The 16,746-nt window shown below is 38.8% G+C and overlaps 1 protein-coding gene across 1 annotated transcript in view; it reads left to right on the top strand.

The window, feature by feature from the left end:
- Positions 1–16,746, top strand: part of LOC149474766 (uncharacterized) — a 1,567,000-nt gene that overhangs the window by 1,364,506 nt on the left and 185,748 nt on the right. The window lies entirely within an intron of this gene.

Below are 16,746 nucleotides of genomic sequence, written 5' to 3'. Positions count from 1 at the left end.
ACAGTTTCACTAATTTCATGACAGTTCAGGTTTTCAGTTACAGATAAAGAATACTAAATTGAACATCGTATGTCCAAATTTTGTCATTCTGACAGCACAGTGTATTTCCTAAGTCTCAACCTTTTGAAAGGTTATATTAATGAAGACTTATAAACAACCTCATACAATAACTTATTTTAATGTTATTTTGTATTGCATTCAGGACGCAGTGATCATAGATACATATTTTATAAGCTATATGTGGTTGTGTTTAATATGAATAAAATACTAAGAGACTATGGTTGATCTACTGTGTGAATAGCAGGTTGAAGGGGATACTTCAAGGTACAGGCCTTCTCCGGACAGAGCAGAAGTCAAATATAACTGTAGATAAACATAATACACAATCAAATCAAATAGAAAATCAAATAGACAGATGCCAGGAGGAACACCTTAATGCATGGGCACCTATGGGCAGTGCCTAGGGGCCCTAGGTGCACGAGGGCTCCTTCAGCCCCCCCTCCTGCAGTTTCTGGCACTCCACCAGCACTTTGCAGGGGTTAAGGAAGAACCCTTAAGGCGGAATATTTTACCACTGCTGCTTGTGCGGGCAGAATGTGTGTTTCTCCACCCCCTCTATACTGTGCCCTCCTGCCCACTCTGTACTGTGTACAGGCATACATATATATATATATATATAGGCCGCTGTGTGTGTACAGTTTGATTTTTCCACGATTGTCGCACAACAAAACATACATGTACAAGAGCACCTGACACAGGACCAACATTTGGTCCCTGAGCCTCTTTGGCACAACAAATGCCGACAGGGTAGCCCATTCAAGTGAATGAGATGCCCTGTGTGTGACACATGGAAATGTGTAAGAATCTCACTTTTCAAAAAGCTAGCGGGAACCTGCCTTCTGCTAAGTGATATGTGAACAGGGCCTTATGAGTGTCCCAATCGCCAATGAAATAACATAGTAATAATATAATAATAACTAAAATAATAATATAGTAATAGATATTAAGTGTGCTGCGCAGTTACTACACTGACTGCAGAAGCTTGACTGACTGCTTACCTACAAAACCAAAGCTGATAGGTGCCTGGGTCTCTCAATTAGAAGGGGGAAATTACAGAAGAGCTCTCAGTTCAATTTTTTAGAATTCTTTCTCCTAGAGGATAAAGTGCATACAGTACTTTGTCCCATGTTCCTACATGCTTTGTAAGCCTAGCTATGACGTCAGAGAAGGAACATCCCCTCCCTCTGCATCCTTTTTTCTGTCTCTGTCACAAGCATGGGTTATCAAGCTGATGTCTCATTGCTAGATATGTCATCGGATGGCTGCATTGGTAAGGGGGCACCCTTGCCAACCTCGTAATTAGGCTTACAAAACACATAGGAACATGGGGCAGTATACCACAAGTACTGTGTCCCTTGGGGACAGAACACTGAAAAAAGTTAAAGTTCTTCATTAAACACCCCTCTATAATTGAACTCAACTAAACATGCCAAGTCTTGGGTCACAGAAGAGATAATGTAAGAGGCCAGAATAGGAAAATAAAACCTTTTTTTAATTGACAATGCTTTACAAGCAACAGTAGATGACACATTTAGCTTACTCATTTGGCAAGCTAAGTGCCCTAGGTCATGGCTAGCTCAGCTTTTCCAAAATGCGTAAGCTACTTGTCATCTTCTGTTGATTTTAATGAACTGTCAAAGTAAAACGATTTTATCCTAATATCTTAGAGTGCTGGCCTCTACTGTATTCATTCTTCACAATCTGTCCTTTCAACAAACATTTTTCTGTATAATGTACTGTACATTTTCAAACTGCTTAAATATACACACATACGATTTATCTTTTATTTGGTTGTACCACATTAGTAAATTCTGTCTCTACTGTTTGAAAGTGCTTTTCTTCAAAGCATGTTTGCTGCTATAGGTAATGGTCTGTCAAGACAGTCTGTGCAGCGCAGGGCTAGTAAAAATCCCATTACCATAAACAAGGAATACAAAACAAAAAATTAGAGATGCTATAAACTGTAAAATAAACTCTAAAACAGTAAAATATGAACGTACGTTCTAAGCACAATCTTGTGAGTACTTTAATAAAAATTGATTGCATATCTGCACACTGCTAAAAGGAAAACATAGACTCCCATAACACAACCTGAGATGTTTAAAGACAAAATCCACCCATAACTAATATATCAAAACTTGCTGGATGATGTTGGGCTCAGTCAACCGCTGATTTCTTATATATTTCAGGAATCCCAGAGACAAGCTTCCCTTCCCAGTGACTCATATACAGAACAACCCAGTGAGGGAGTCATGCTTCTCCTGTCTTAATCTAGAATGAAGATTCCAAGCAGCAAACTGTCCCACTTAGAGGCACTATCGCCTTGCCTATTCAGAAAGAAGTTACGATGCCTTTTAAAGCCCATCTCCCAATCACTTTTTACTCAACCCTCTGGTGTTCCCCCAGCACTTGGATGGGACTGCAAAATACCTGCTGTTTCATCTTATGGGTGATAATGTGACTTCCTTCTATTATGCAGTGCTCATGCCTTGTCAGTCATGACCAATAAGCAGGATCGTGTACTGTGACATGACAAAGGCAGAGATGTCTCTTTAGTCTGTGGAGGCATGTGAACAATTCCAAGTGTTTATCTAACATTAAGAAATTTTTTATTAGTTTTTAAAGCCTAACACAACCCAAATATTGTTAAAATAAAACTTTGTTAGAAGCAGTAAAACTTCCCTGTTCCACCAAAAGCATCACTGATGAAAAGTGTCACCAGTTGACATTTACCAGCAGGGGGCACTGTTTTGAAAATATGAATCACAGCTCCAACTACAAGTTAAATTGGCCTTCTGTGCAAAGGTACCTGGTAATTATTTCAAGGTTAAAACTTTAATCAATTTACTATCTTCAGACTGAAATCAAGATTTTTAATTTCCCTGTTCAATAAAAATAAGAAGTGTAACCAAAATTTTTCAACTTTAGGGAATGCTTTGAAGTCAGTGGGAGAGTCAAAATTAAGGGCTCAATTGTATTTAAATGGCTCCGGAGCTTTATAAAAGTTTCTTTCAAGTGGGTGGTAAGTTAAAGTGGTTGTAATGCATGAAGGTTAAAAAAAAAAACCTTCTGTATCCAGCTTCGCCCCCAAGCCTGATGTCGATCCAAGGATGTGAACGAGAGCAGCAGCTCTCTCCTGTTTCTCCCTCCTCACAGGACAGATTGATAGCAGCAGGAACCATTGGCTCCTGCTGCTGTCAATTAAATCCTATGGTGAGTCAGTTGGGGGCGGGGCCAATTCCCGCTGTATCTGTCTATGAATGCAGAAAGCGGGACTTGGGTGCGAGCCTACATGAGTGCCCTTATAGGAAGGAGCCAGGAGCACAAGTGGAGGATGCCAGAAGAGGAGGATGCTCTATGCAAAACTATTGCATAGAGCAGGTAAGTATACATTTTTTTAAAATTAGTTTAGTAATATTATCTTTAGAATTGCTTTAAGTAAAAGTCCTTTTTTATGGTACCCTAGACAAAAATGATCATTTAATCCATGCATTGTGGAGAAAGCCCTACTGATATACCCACAGTTCACCTTTAAGTTCCTGTGTCTGTACAACTGTTGTGGTCATTATGAATGGTTCGCACCCTCCAATTGCATTTTGTATTTGTTTTATATTATGTTGAATGCAGAAAAGGAGTTGCTGTATCAGCCTTAATTATAAGTAGATATTACTTTTGAGTGAATCTTCCCTTTAAGTAGGTATTCATCTAATTTTCTACAACATAGTTATTAACATAAATCTTTTGCACCATCCAAGATATAGAAAATGTAACAGCTGTTTTTAATTTTTTCTTTGCTGTTGTTAAAGGTTTGGATACATTTGCACCTGTGTATTACAGAATCACATTGTTCAGTTAACCAAGTTTATTCTCCTTTGGTTAGCTGTTGTAATGTTTTCTGATATTTTTATGTTTGTGGTTTAGATTGTGGAATAAAGCACAAATGTTAATGTTAAATACAGCTATATGTAAAAACAACGTGATATAAAATAAAGTGTAGAAAGGTTTGCTTACCTTATACACAACATAAGATTTCTTCTCTGGTCTCCTGTAGAGTTTATATGGGCACACCAGAGCCACTGTTTTCTTTTCAGCTTGACATGTCTTCTGTAGACCTCGAAGCCAGACAGGAACATTGATTTTCTGCTTAATTAAGCAATTCTTTGTAGACTCCTATCAATGTTTGGGACACTATCATGCTGGAATATCTATTTTATTCAGCTCAAGTCTCCTGGAAAAAGGATACAATTGACCAAAATGTCCATTTACAGCCTTCAATTTATTGCTCATTCATTGGTAGCAACATCACCAAAATGTAAATGAACAACAAAAAGCAACAGAATTCCTATTTAACTGGTTTAAACAATGACACAAGTAAAACAGTAGAATTTTTGTATTCTATCGGCAGTTGTCTTTCTGCATTAATACCAGAACCTATTTCCCCAGTACATCCCCATGTCTCCTCCACTAACATCAATACATTTAAACTTCGCTTTACAAAAGTTAGAAAAAAGGTAGCATCCCCTGTCTTTATCTTATATCATTTTTTCTTTTTATTCTGATCTATAGCATCTTGTATCCCTACTGGAAAGAAAATGGATAATTCAAAAATGACACATACTCTCATCTCTGTCTCCATAGCTATGACCCCTCCACTCTTTTTCTGATTGCCCATGGTGACATTGAACCTTTCTGTTTCTTCAACTTAATGAAGAGGCATACCCATGGTTTTCTAGATATTGTTAAGACATTTATCTACCTGGCTTGAATTGTCTTGCATTGCTGGTGTCACTTTGACATATATAACCTTGTCCTTTTTTCTTTTCTGTACTTCTTGTATATGCTTAACATTTTAACTAAAAAAAATGACACATCTGACCCAAGTTAATGGCTGTAAAAGACTAATATTTCTTGGCCTGTTTAACTTTAGATTACAGCTATACTCCTGTCTTACTTTCAATCTAGCAAGTTCCACTCCCCTACAAAAATGGTTTAAACTGATTTCCCTGCACACTGTGAGCTTCTCATAGTGGGCATTACCAGCTGCAATTCAGATAGAGCCCACCTCATTTTTCTGCCTGGAGGATATTCAGCATCATCTAGTTATTTATTCCCCAGCCTGGTTTTTCCTGGCCTGCCCCTTTCATTTACTAAATTTCAGTTATTTCAATCATGGAGGCTCAGCATCACATGTGGGATATACCAAGAGCAGCCTGCTTGCTAATGCAGTCTGCCTAAGAACACCCACCCGTCAGGGTATTTTGATATTTGAGCCAGCCTCCTGCTTGCATCAGGGCTGAAGACTGTTAAAAGGTGTACTGAGGAAGAGAGCTGTGATGTTTCCAGAAAGCTATGTTTAGCACCGTGGTGGCCCCTCCAACCAGCCATGATCTTCCTGCATTGCAAAATGCTTAAAGTGATTATAAAGGTAGTAATTAAAAAAAAAATAATAAACATGTTATACTCACCTGCTCTGTGCAATAGTTTTGCACAGAGCATCCCTGATCCTCCTCTTTTGGGGTCCCCCCACTGGCAGTCCTTGCTCCTCGTTAGACCATGATGAGGCTCAGGTAAGTATAATTTGTGGCTGAGGGGAGCTGCACCCAGAAGGTTTTTTTTACCTTCATGCATAGCATGCTTGAAGGTAATAAAAACCTTCTGCCTCTAGAACCACTTTAAACCTCAGCTTTAAAATGGTAAAATCAGTAGTGGGTTGGCATTGATTTATTGAAGGGCAACATATACAGAGGCTTAGGGTAGCAAACCTTTTGGTGGAGAAGGAGGGTCCTATTTTTATTACATATTTCTCTTTTTGTGAACAGATTTTAGGAAATTAACATTTTATTGTATGAAGTATAAAAACCTGCAGTTCATAAACCATTGGCAACACAATGTGAGTAGACACATTCGATTTGGGCATTGTGTAATCTGTCAGGAATATAGGTTTGTCATGAGAAGCCAATCGGTGAATCAGTGAACTGGCTTCCAGTAGAAACAAGTATAACCTACATTATAGGTGTACAATATGGCCAGGAAAAAAAAAATATATTAGGGGGTTACCTTTGCAAAATAGATCCTTATGTAGCAGTTAACACACATAGACTGGCTTGCACCTGGTTTGTATGCGAAGCTTTACATAGATTTTGCTTGCTATTGGTTTCACATAGATTGGCTTGAAATTATGCTTATGATTATTTGAAGTTATTTGGAGTCACTGGCATCCCCATTGAGTTTTGTTTCATTTTTTGGACAAACTTGCTACTTGCAATGGTGATCCATAATCATAATATCCCATACGTACATAGGCTAGGTCCAATCAAACTTTACAAATTGTTAAAGCAATCTGAAACAGATGTTTTGCAACACTCAGCTCTATAGGTTTTCAGGTGCAGCTTTCACAATTCACCAAAGTTAATTAGCAAAGCTACACCTAAGGTCTGCTTTTGTGTCTAGGTAATATATTGTTTCACACAAGGCATTTGCTCCCACAGTGTGTGTTTTTGCATTAATTAAAGTGTTTGTTTACTCTAAGGGCTTAGTCACACTTGTGTGGGTATTCACACTTTGCATTCATTTTACCTATTTAATTTCAATGTGTTCTCAATTAGCATTTACTTGGCTTTTCTATTTCCTGGAGATCCTGCCAGTTACAGTATTGCCCTGTACTAGGGTAACAACACTGTAGAAGGGCTCCAGATGACTGCAGACACAGAAAGGTGTTGATTTTCTAAAACTGGAGAGTGCCAAATCTGATGCAGCTATGCATGGTAGCCAATCGGTGTCTAACTTCAGCTTGTTCAGTTAAGCTTTGACAAAAAAATCCTGAAAGTTGATTGGTTTCTGTGCAGAGCTGCACCAGGTTTTAGTAAAACAACCCCATAGTAAGTTCAGAGCCGTAGGGTGATACTAAAGTTTCACATCTGCACAGTGCCTTGCTGTGTAAAAAAAAGCAGAAAAAAGGCCATCTGATGTAAAGGGAAATGTATAACATGATTGTTATAGGAAATAAATCTTCACATCGAGTCATGTGGAGAAATCTGACTGGATGGTTTATGAAGGCAGCGTGGTCACTCCATGTAAGTTCTCCATCTAAGTTTCTTACAGAAATTTAAGGCACTGTTATTACATTGTAGCTATAACAAGTTTCAGCACCAAGGACATCTCATTTCAAGCTGTCCTATAAGCTGTAGTGTTCTGACAGCTCTAGACTCATCCCAGGGTCATCCCAAACTTCCTTCAGTTTTGGCTCGGTTCATTGTTTTTCAATTAAGGCATTTCTATCTGCTTGTCACTTTATATTTATATCTTTCCTAACTCTGATTTGCTGCTGTCTTCAATATTCTGGTTTCCTAAAAGTGTTTCCTAGGTTATTTATATATCCAATGTCAGTCATTTAATGACTGATCTTTCTGGTGACATCAATAGCTCGTGTGATATTAGTTCATAAGAAATTTCTTTATTTTGTCCAGTAACTTAGGGCAGAACTGTTGTCAAAAATTGCAAGATAAACATGAATAGCCATTTGAAATATAAGGTTACAAAATAATTTTTTGCTGCAATTCAGCTTCAGGTCAAAGATTTGCACACAGTACTTTTTCTGCCTTTAGATGTCCTCAGTCTGATGGCTAGCACTATTCAAACTACTTTTATCTGAGTGTAGGTTGTCCTAGACATGCCTCCAATCTGTTATGAACAGTGAAAGGAGAAGCAGCACAATGAAGATCTCGTCTTTGTCATTTTGCATCATGTCACCAAATGGTTTGGTCAGAACAGTGGCTAAATGGGTAGCACTTCTGTCTGGCAGCAATAGGGTCATTGGTTCAAATCCCCACCGCAGCACTACCTACATGGAATTTGCATGTTCTCCTGTGTCTGCATGGGTTTCCACTGGGTACTTCGGCTTCCTCCCACGGTCCAAAGACATGCTGCTAGGTGTCAGGAATGGACACCTAGCGGTGGTGGGACTCACCTGCCTTGTGGGCTGCAGTACCAGGGCTGGCCAGCGGGTGCTCTCAGCAACCAGAGGCTCACTCCTGCAATGAGCCATCACCTGAGGCTGATTACAGCAGGTGTATTTAAGGAATGGCCAGGCCTGTGATCAGGGCCTTGGTGTATGTTTCCCATGAGCCCCTGTACCTGCATCCTGTCTGCTTCCTGCCTGATCCTGATTCTGCTTTAACCCTGACTCTGCATGAACTCTGCCTGTCCTGACCTCGGCTATTCCTGACTATGCTTCCGCCTGCTCCTTGTACCTTGCCTGCCCGTTTGCTACTGACCCGGCCTGCCCGACTACGTTTAGTATTGTTCTTATTGTTATCTGTTGGAGGTTTGGTTGCACTGTGTTTATGTTTAGTCTTGCACTGCGTTTATGTATTGTTTAGTCTTTAATAAATTGTATTGTTTATACTATACCTGGAGCCTGTGTTTCCCTGTGTCAGTCCACACATTTCTGGTCATACCCAGATCCCTAACACTAGGTTACTTGGCTCCTGTCTAAAGTGGTCCTAGTTTGTGTATGTATGAATGTGAGTTAGGGACCATAGATTGTACTTTCCTTCAGGGTTAGGGACTGATGTGAATGTGTAATATGTATACAGTATATAAAGCACTGTGTCAATTGACGAAGCTATATATGAACACGTAATAAATAAATGGTTCACATTACCTTGATCCACTATTGGTGGTTATTATGGAGCTCTAAGTTCTTTTTGATTGGGTGTGTTAGCCACACTTTACCATTGATCTCCACCCTTCATTTGACTCTTGGCCTACCCCCTGTCTCCACAACCCCTGGGACAGACTCTCCTTCTGTTGGCTGATTTCCTGATTGTTTTGAACACGGATTGACAACATTTTTGGCTACCATTATTATGTACACCCTGTCACAAACATCAAACTCCCGATGAAGTGCACAGTGTTTCATGGAATGTGCTGAGATCTATGATGTTTTTCCTTGTTAGCTCAGAACTAATTGTCTCCTTGTGCTGTTATGACCAGCTATATAGGGACATCAAAAAAACTGATAACAGGCTAAGCAGATTAAATGCAAGTAGGTACTTCTTCTTTGTGGTCACTACTTGCATTTAAAAATACATTTAATGATGTAATAATGATCTCACCACTTCAGTGTTGGAAGGGATTAAAGCGACCCTGATGTGAATATGTAACTGCAAAAACAAAATAAGAGAGTGTAACTTCCTTTCACGCTGACTGGTCTGTTGAATGCCACTATTTGAGAAAAAAATATCCTCTGAAGACTGTTCAAGAACTGACGGTTCTGGAAATATCAATCTTCTAATCTCCTGCTCTTTCATTGGTTCCTCCAGACAACATTTATGTTACTACAAGACACAGTAGAAACAAAAAGGTTGTTGGGAAGAACCACTATAAAAAAAGATTGGTGTCCCCTTTACCATGGCAATACTGGGAATGTTTTTCCCAGATATATACATACTATAAAATGAACATGTTTCACCTAATCTGAAAGTATATCCAGGCAGGTAATAGTGAGTTGGACTTAAAGGTATCCACATGTCTTAATGCCATTAGAAATCCAAAGAGTAAGGGGGTTTAGTCGTTATTTTAGTGGGCACAACCATGTAAAATGATTACTGAGCTTTGAGACTTCCTCCAATTCTTCAAAGGCTATTTGATGTCATTCGGCACAACAAAGCCCCTACGTTCACAGGCCTTTTTCCCCTTTCATCTGTCTGTGTATAGAGATAATTGTACACACACATGATGATGCCACCTGAGAGCACGAGACGGATCTGATCAGGTGTTATTTATTTCTGATTATGATTACGCATATGCTCAAAATATTTCCGTAGCCCCAGATTGCAGCAGGATTTGTATAACACTCAAATAACCTCAGCTTAATATAAATATTTCCAGATGCCCTCAACATTTATTGGCTTTAAAGAGTTCTTTATACTATCCAGATACAGTGACGCTAATGTAGAACGCATGGTGTTGTTACAGTAGACATTTGTAGTAGTATAGCAGACTAAGTTGTTTCTGCAATCTTTCATATTTCTGTCAACAACAGTTCATCCACCAGTCAAGTTTTTGCCAAGAGAAGACTAATACTGGCCACACAAGTACAATATTAATTCAATCAATCAACAGGACAATACTGTCAATATTCTAAACAGGTCAAGCAATTATTAATCATCAATTTCTGTTTTAATTGTTTCTTGCCAATTTTTGGTTGTTTCCAGAGTAAAACAATTGGATGACAGCGGGAACTTCTGAAAGTTTTCATCCCGATTCAGTATAATCAATCATAGTGAATGATCACTATTCATTGTGTTTACTTTTTCCTATAAACCATTGATAGTGAATGTGCAATTATTTTGGATGTCCACAAGATCTCATAAACGTGGATTTTCTTGTGTGTTGCAATTTCCTTACTTCTTCTAGTGCCCATTAGTTGTCACAACACTGATTCTGATCCCCCCATAGATAGTATGCACCTTCTTTAGACAGCTGAATGAGACTGAAATGCAAGCAGAGCAAATACCTTCATTTGATTTGATACTGACCTCTGGGGATCCCCAGTACAGCAGAGTGTAGTGTGGGAGAACCGGAAAATGCAATAGGTCAGGCTGGGGGCGGGACGAAACCAGTAAGTGTCACTTACCTGCAGCAGAGAAAACTCAGTCATTTCCTCTGCCACAAAGGAATGTGCTCTGTGCCTGAGCTGTGTAAATCTCAGAACTGGATGGCCAAAAATACAAATCCTGTGGTGGGTAAAACACCTCCCATATATATATATATATGGCTATTTTCCTGGAGTTTAGCTTTAAACTAATTCAGTGCACTTATTTGCTGTTATTATTGTTAGAATTATATTCAATTTACTTGTTAACTAAATTGGTTTGGTAACATCTGTCACTTGAAGAAATTGCGCTATCTGGTTAACCCTTTGAGGACCGTAAGATTTTGGAACGCCAAAAGAATCAATTTTTTTGTTTTTAAAGTTTGTACACTTCAGTTGCTGTAACTAAGCCATTTCATGAAATAATTGGCAAAAAGCTAGATCCATTTGTTGTTTCTTGATAAGAACTAATATTTTGACTCAAACCAAAAAAAAGAAAAGAGTTTTAAGTTCTTAATCAGATGATACATGCAATTAAAAACATGGGACAAATACGTCCCTTGGTCCTCAAAGGGTTAACTATCATATTCTCTTTTTTTTTTTTTTTTTTTTTTTTAAACCCGAGAGCAGCAGTTATAGCTGATTGCTCATGCTGCTAACGCAAAACACTGAACAAATAGGAAAATGCTAGGCTGCTTCCTCCTAGAAATTCTTCTCCATTGACTTGTAATACATGAAGTGTGTATAGAAATACCTTCCGCTATGCGCACTTACAGCATGTTTTCATAGGTTTTTCCAACTGCAGCAGAAAATGACTGTAGTTGAATCTTGCACCATCTGTCTACATACAATGCCTTCTGTCCATCACCCCACTAGTTCTAGCCAATTTATATGGGTTAAACTCTCAATTTATTAAAGAATAAGGATCTTTTTAGTTATGTGACTGTAATTTTCAAATCTCATTGGAGAATAAAAGTCAGTTTTTTTAAATAAATTTCCTTATCCTGGTGTTTAAGCTTTGTAAACTAAGCCTTGCGAAATTAAGAATGAATTGTTCCACAGTGCCTCCAGCTAGAGAGCTCAGTGAGGGTTTGCTTTAAAGCATTTTTGTTAGTAAAATGGAAATATTTTCATCCTCTATCTTCCCTAGCCTGGCCAGTTGTACTTTTAAACAAATCTTCATAAAACAAAAACACACACTCCCAAGTACTTCTTTCCACCCATGTATGTAAAGAAAATTCCCCTTAAATATACCTTTTGGATCTACACATGGCTTTATGGATCCTCTTTATCAATTCCCTGTGTGGTCTTAAATTCTCCACCTTTCCGTATTTTTACCGAGATCCCAGGCCAATGTTGTGACGCACTCTCAGGGGGTGTGCATTTGACAGCTTGGACATACAGGAAATGAACTGAATGACACTCATTTTCATTCAGTTAGGAAGAATGACAGCTGGTGGTAGTAGAGCAGACTTTCTGTAGTGAAGAGGTAGGTATTGCACCGAAAGCTGCTTTTAACATGTTGTACTACTGCTTTTTACATTTTATTTTGAAGGTGGAGTTTTGCTTCAATTGAATAGATAGCTAAAAAAAATACAACCTAAAATGACAATGTAGAATGGGGTATGTAGCGCTAAAAAATACCAAACAAACAAAGTGACATCATATATCATCACAGAAGTATCAAGCATATATTGTTCATAAAGTGTATCCAGAGGGCAGACGGATAAGATCCTATGGTGTCCCCAATCCAACTTGACAGAACGGAAAATATATATAGTGCGGTTATGCGCTTACCACAGATACATACAATATGAGCATTGTATGTAAATCAGCAACAGGACATCATGGTCTGGTCAGCAGCATGAGCAGCATCTGGTCATGTAAGGACGTCAAGGCCAGAGGGTCCAACGTTGTCCAGGCATCCAGTGGCTCCTTGTTCCAGATCACCACCTTACAAAGCTCATTATAAACGAGCCAGGAGGCAAGAAGGTATCAATGGTGAAGTACGTTTATTCAGAGTAAAAAAAAACAAACAAAAGGAAGGAACTCACATCAGCATAGGAAGGTACATCCAGGTGTCATTCATAAGTTCCCTGGTGGCTAGTGGTTCCACCAACATAAAAAACTTGCATCCAGGTTTAATAAAAGTCCCTGGTGACTAGTGACAGAAAGGGATCATATATAAATATATATCCCATAGACCCCAGGGTTAAGATGACCACCCAGATCCAATAAAATAATTCCCTGGTGGTTAATGGTTCCCTGGTGGTATAGGCGTCAGTAGGGTGGATCCCCTAATATGTTTCGAGAACACCGCTCGTTTTCGAAAACGAGCGGTGTGCTCGAAACATGTTAGGGGATCCACCCTACTGACGCCTATACCACCAGGGAACCATTAACCACCAGGGAATTCTTTTATTGGATCTGGGTGGTCATCTTAACCCTGGGATCTATGGGATATATATTTATATATGATCCCTTTCTGTCACTAGTCACCAGGGACTTTTATTAAACCTGGATGCAAGTTTTTTATGTTGGTGGAACCACTAGCCACCAGGGAACCTATGAATGACACTTGGATGTACCTTCCTATGCTGATGTGAGTTCCTTCCTTTTGTTTGTTTTTTTTTACTCTGAATAAACGTACTTCACCATTGATACCTTCTTGCCTCCTGGCTCGTTTATAATGAGCTTTGTAAGGTGGTGATCTGGAACAAGGAGCCACTGGATGCCTGGACAACGTTGGACCCTCTGGCCTTGACGTCCTTACATGACCAGATGCTGCTCATGCTGCTGACCAGACCATGATGTCCTGTTGCTGATTTACATACAATGCTCATATTGTATGTATCTGTGGTAAGCGCATAACCGCACTATATACATTTTCCGTTCTGTCAAGTTGGATTGGGGACACCATAGGATCTTATCTGTCTGCCCTCTGGATACACTTTATGAACAATATACAGTATGCTTGACACTTCTGTGATGATATATGATGTCACTTTGTTTGTTTGGTATTTTTTAGCGCTACATACCCCATTCTATATTTTATGTTTTAGGTACTGAGGATTACCCTGTATGTTAGCTGCTTGTCCTGTCTGTTTGCGCTCACTTACCTTACCTTACATAAAATGACAATGAATTGTGCTTACAGATCAATTTATTTAAAAGATATTAGGAGCACATCAAAACTGAATAAAAATGAAAATGTTGGTTAAGCACAGATTTACTCAGACCATGGTCTATGCTAAAATTGAGGCAGTTCTACTAGACAAAGTATCGAAATACACTAAACTATAGCAGCCTTGGGTAGACTATTACTTTCCCCCACATTTTGATGCCTCCTTGTTACTACCCTATTAACTCTCCTCTTGGGCCTATCTCAAATTGGCACTCTTTCTTCAATCTTAGGAGACCCCCCCTCCTCTCCCTTAACCCCCCCTCCACTCCCCACTCCTTTTCACCTCCCTCATCCCCCCTTCTACTATCCCTTTTATTATACGCACACTTGGAAGCATACCTTCCCTTAGTTATTTTTTGACTGTGATCTGCTCAAGGCTGAAGTACTATGATTACTGCATGCTTTAAATGGTATTTACCTCCTCTTAAAGTGTTACTAAACCCAGGGCCCTGCACTCACTCTATCTGGTCTCCCACAGTACACAGAACATGGAAATGCAATTATTTTAGTAAATATAAAGTGCTAAATACCTTTTCCCATCAGAAGGTAGAGCAGTTTTGTGACTTCTATCAGTGTTTAGCAGAACACTGGTTAAAGCTTGTAGGATGAGTTTTCTTTCTGCTCTAGGAGGATGCAGAACCCCTGACCTCTGTCTGGACAGTGCAGATTTGCCCTGTGCTGATCACATTCACTCTTCCAAGAAAAAAAAAACCTCTCTAGCAATGCACACCAAACCGAGCATGTGTAAAGTATCTGTACATGATATGTCTTATTAGGACATAAGAGGGGGACACTGGAAGAAGGGGAGGATCAGGGAAGTCAGGATCAAACAGCATTTTTACACAATGCAGAGGATTAACCCCTTAGGTTCCACAGTGGGTATAACAAGCATGCTTTACTGTGTATACAGACTGATTTTACTGTTGTGGGTTTAGTAAAACTTTAATACACTTTGCCTAGGAGGCTTGGCCTCTACGTAGGATAATCAATATATCTGCTACATGGTGTCTCTGTCACGGTTTTGTACAACTTGTTTCTCTTTTTTATACTTTAAAAGGATTACTAGTTTTTAGCTCATCATCACAGTGTGTAATCTAAGTGCCTTTGTATTGACAAAAATATTGAACAAGAAAAATGAGAACGTTGAAAGATTTTGGCTACTTTTCCCTTCTCATTGCAAGTCCCTCCCCATATGTATATCAGGTGAAGGATTAGTGTGGAACATAACACCTACAATTCTGTCTGATCCAATGCAGATCAAGGCATGTAAATTGGGGATTAGCAATCTTTGCATTTTGTTATGGGCCACATCTATTCAAAATGCTGCATCTCATGAAAAGAATCTCTTCCAAGGTAAAATGGTCTTATCCTGGCCCTTTATTTCTCAGTTCTCTTACACATTTGCTTTAGTTTTCATAACTGGAAGTAATTCAATTATTTCCTCTTATCCAGCCACTCTCCAGTAAATTAAACCATGCTTTATTCAAAACTGCATAGTTAAATGGTAAAAATATGATTTAAACGAAGGCGTCTCTCTTCAGGGCACAGGGTAAATAGGTTACATTTGTCTTCTGTCACCTAAAGAAATTCTTGTTCACAGAAGCTGATAGTTATTAAATGTCCTCTGAACACTCAACAGTCTATTGAATTACCTTTGCTTTATTTGTATGCACGGACATTGCTTTAAATGTGATGTTTAATTCAACTTGTTTTTTGTGTGTAGCGTCTTTTATAACCACTTATGAAACATTATATAACAAATGAATGTTGCATTAATTTATTCTTCTGCCGCTACACAATACAAAAGCGGATCAGGTATCAAAACCAATATTATTCTGATTATACAGTATATAAGGAATACTGTATGCTCCAGTAAGTATTCCCATTAACTGCAGTTGAAGGTTTCACCTGAAATCACATAATAATTATGTAAGATTTCTTTTGTCTATATGTGGTAGTGGTTCAGTAAGAAAGCTAGAAAGTATCCGTAATGAGAAATCCAATTTCTAATAACTTTGTCATTGTAAATAATTTCTGAAGCAGTTTCAGTGAAAATAGTTTTATTCATTTTTACATTTTTGTAAATGTTATTACTTATGCTTTACTAGCATGGTAAGTTGTTGGTTCATAGCATCTGCACTCTGGAGCCCAGCAGACGTCCGCCAAAACAGAGATCCACCAAATACAATTAACCCTTTCCCTCCCTGCCGGGCAGCAGCTGGCTAGTACTTTCCATGCGGACACATGGAGGGAGCAGATAGTTGAATCTTCACTCTGCTGATACTCCCTTACTGCACAATCAGCAGACAGGGTGGTGCCAGCTCTGTATTTCTTAAATGTAGCAGACAAAATTGGTGTGTTGTATGGTAGGGTGTGAACCTTAGGACTGAAATAAATGCAGAGGCTTTGGCAGGTAAAACAGCTAATGTATACAGATATATATATATTACTATTATACAGGATTTATATAGTGCAGTTTCGCAGCGCTTTACAATATAAGGGAGACAGTACAATTACAATACATTTCAGTACAGAAGGAATATGAGGGCCCTGCTCATGGAGCTTACAATCTAAAGGAAGGGGGAGGTGATACAAAAGGTGATAGCTGCGGTGAGTTGATTCAAGTACAGTTCTTAGGTGGAGGTGGGGTAGGCTTCCCTGAATAATGTATATATATATATATATATATATATATATATAGTCTTCATATTATAAAATACTCCATTTTTTCATAAATCAGGTAGGCAATTTTTATTTAAATGTGTAATAAATACGAGAGTTCCTTGCACTTTAGAGGATGCAGTAGACTGTACTATGTTAAATGTCAATACATGACTCAAAGTTGACTAGAGGAGAATGCCTTAGTGAGTGGCACCCACATATTTGTTCTGCTCACTTAGAAGAA

The sequence above is a fragment of the Staurois parvus genome, unplaced genomic scaffold (genome assembly GCF_062004578.1).
Source record: "Staurois parvus isolate SC_StPar_1 unplaced genomic scaffold, SC_StPar_1.0 ptg000001l, whole genome shotgun sequence".
Classification (NCBI taxonomy): domain Eukaryota; kingdom Metazoa; phylum Chordata; class Amphibia; order Anura; family Ranidae; genus Staurois; species Staurois parvus.
This window is presented reverse-complemented; position numbering and strand designations above follow the sequence as displayed.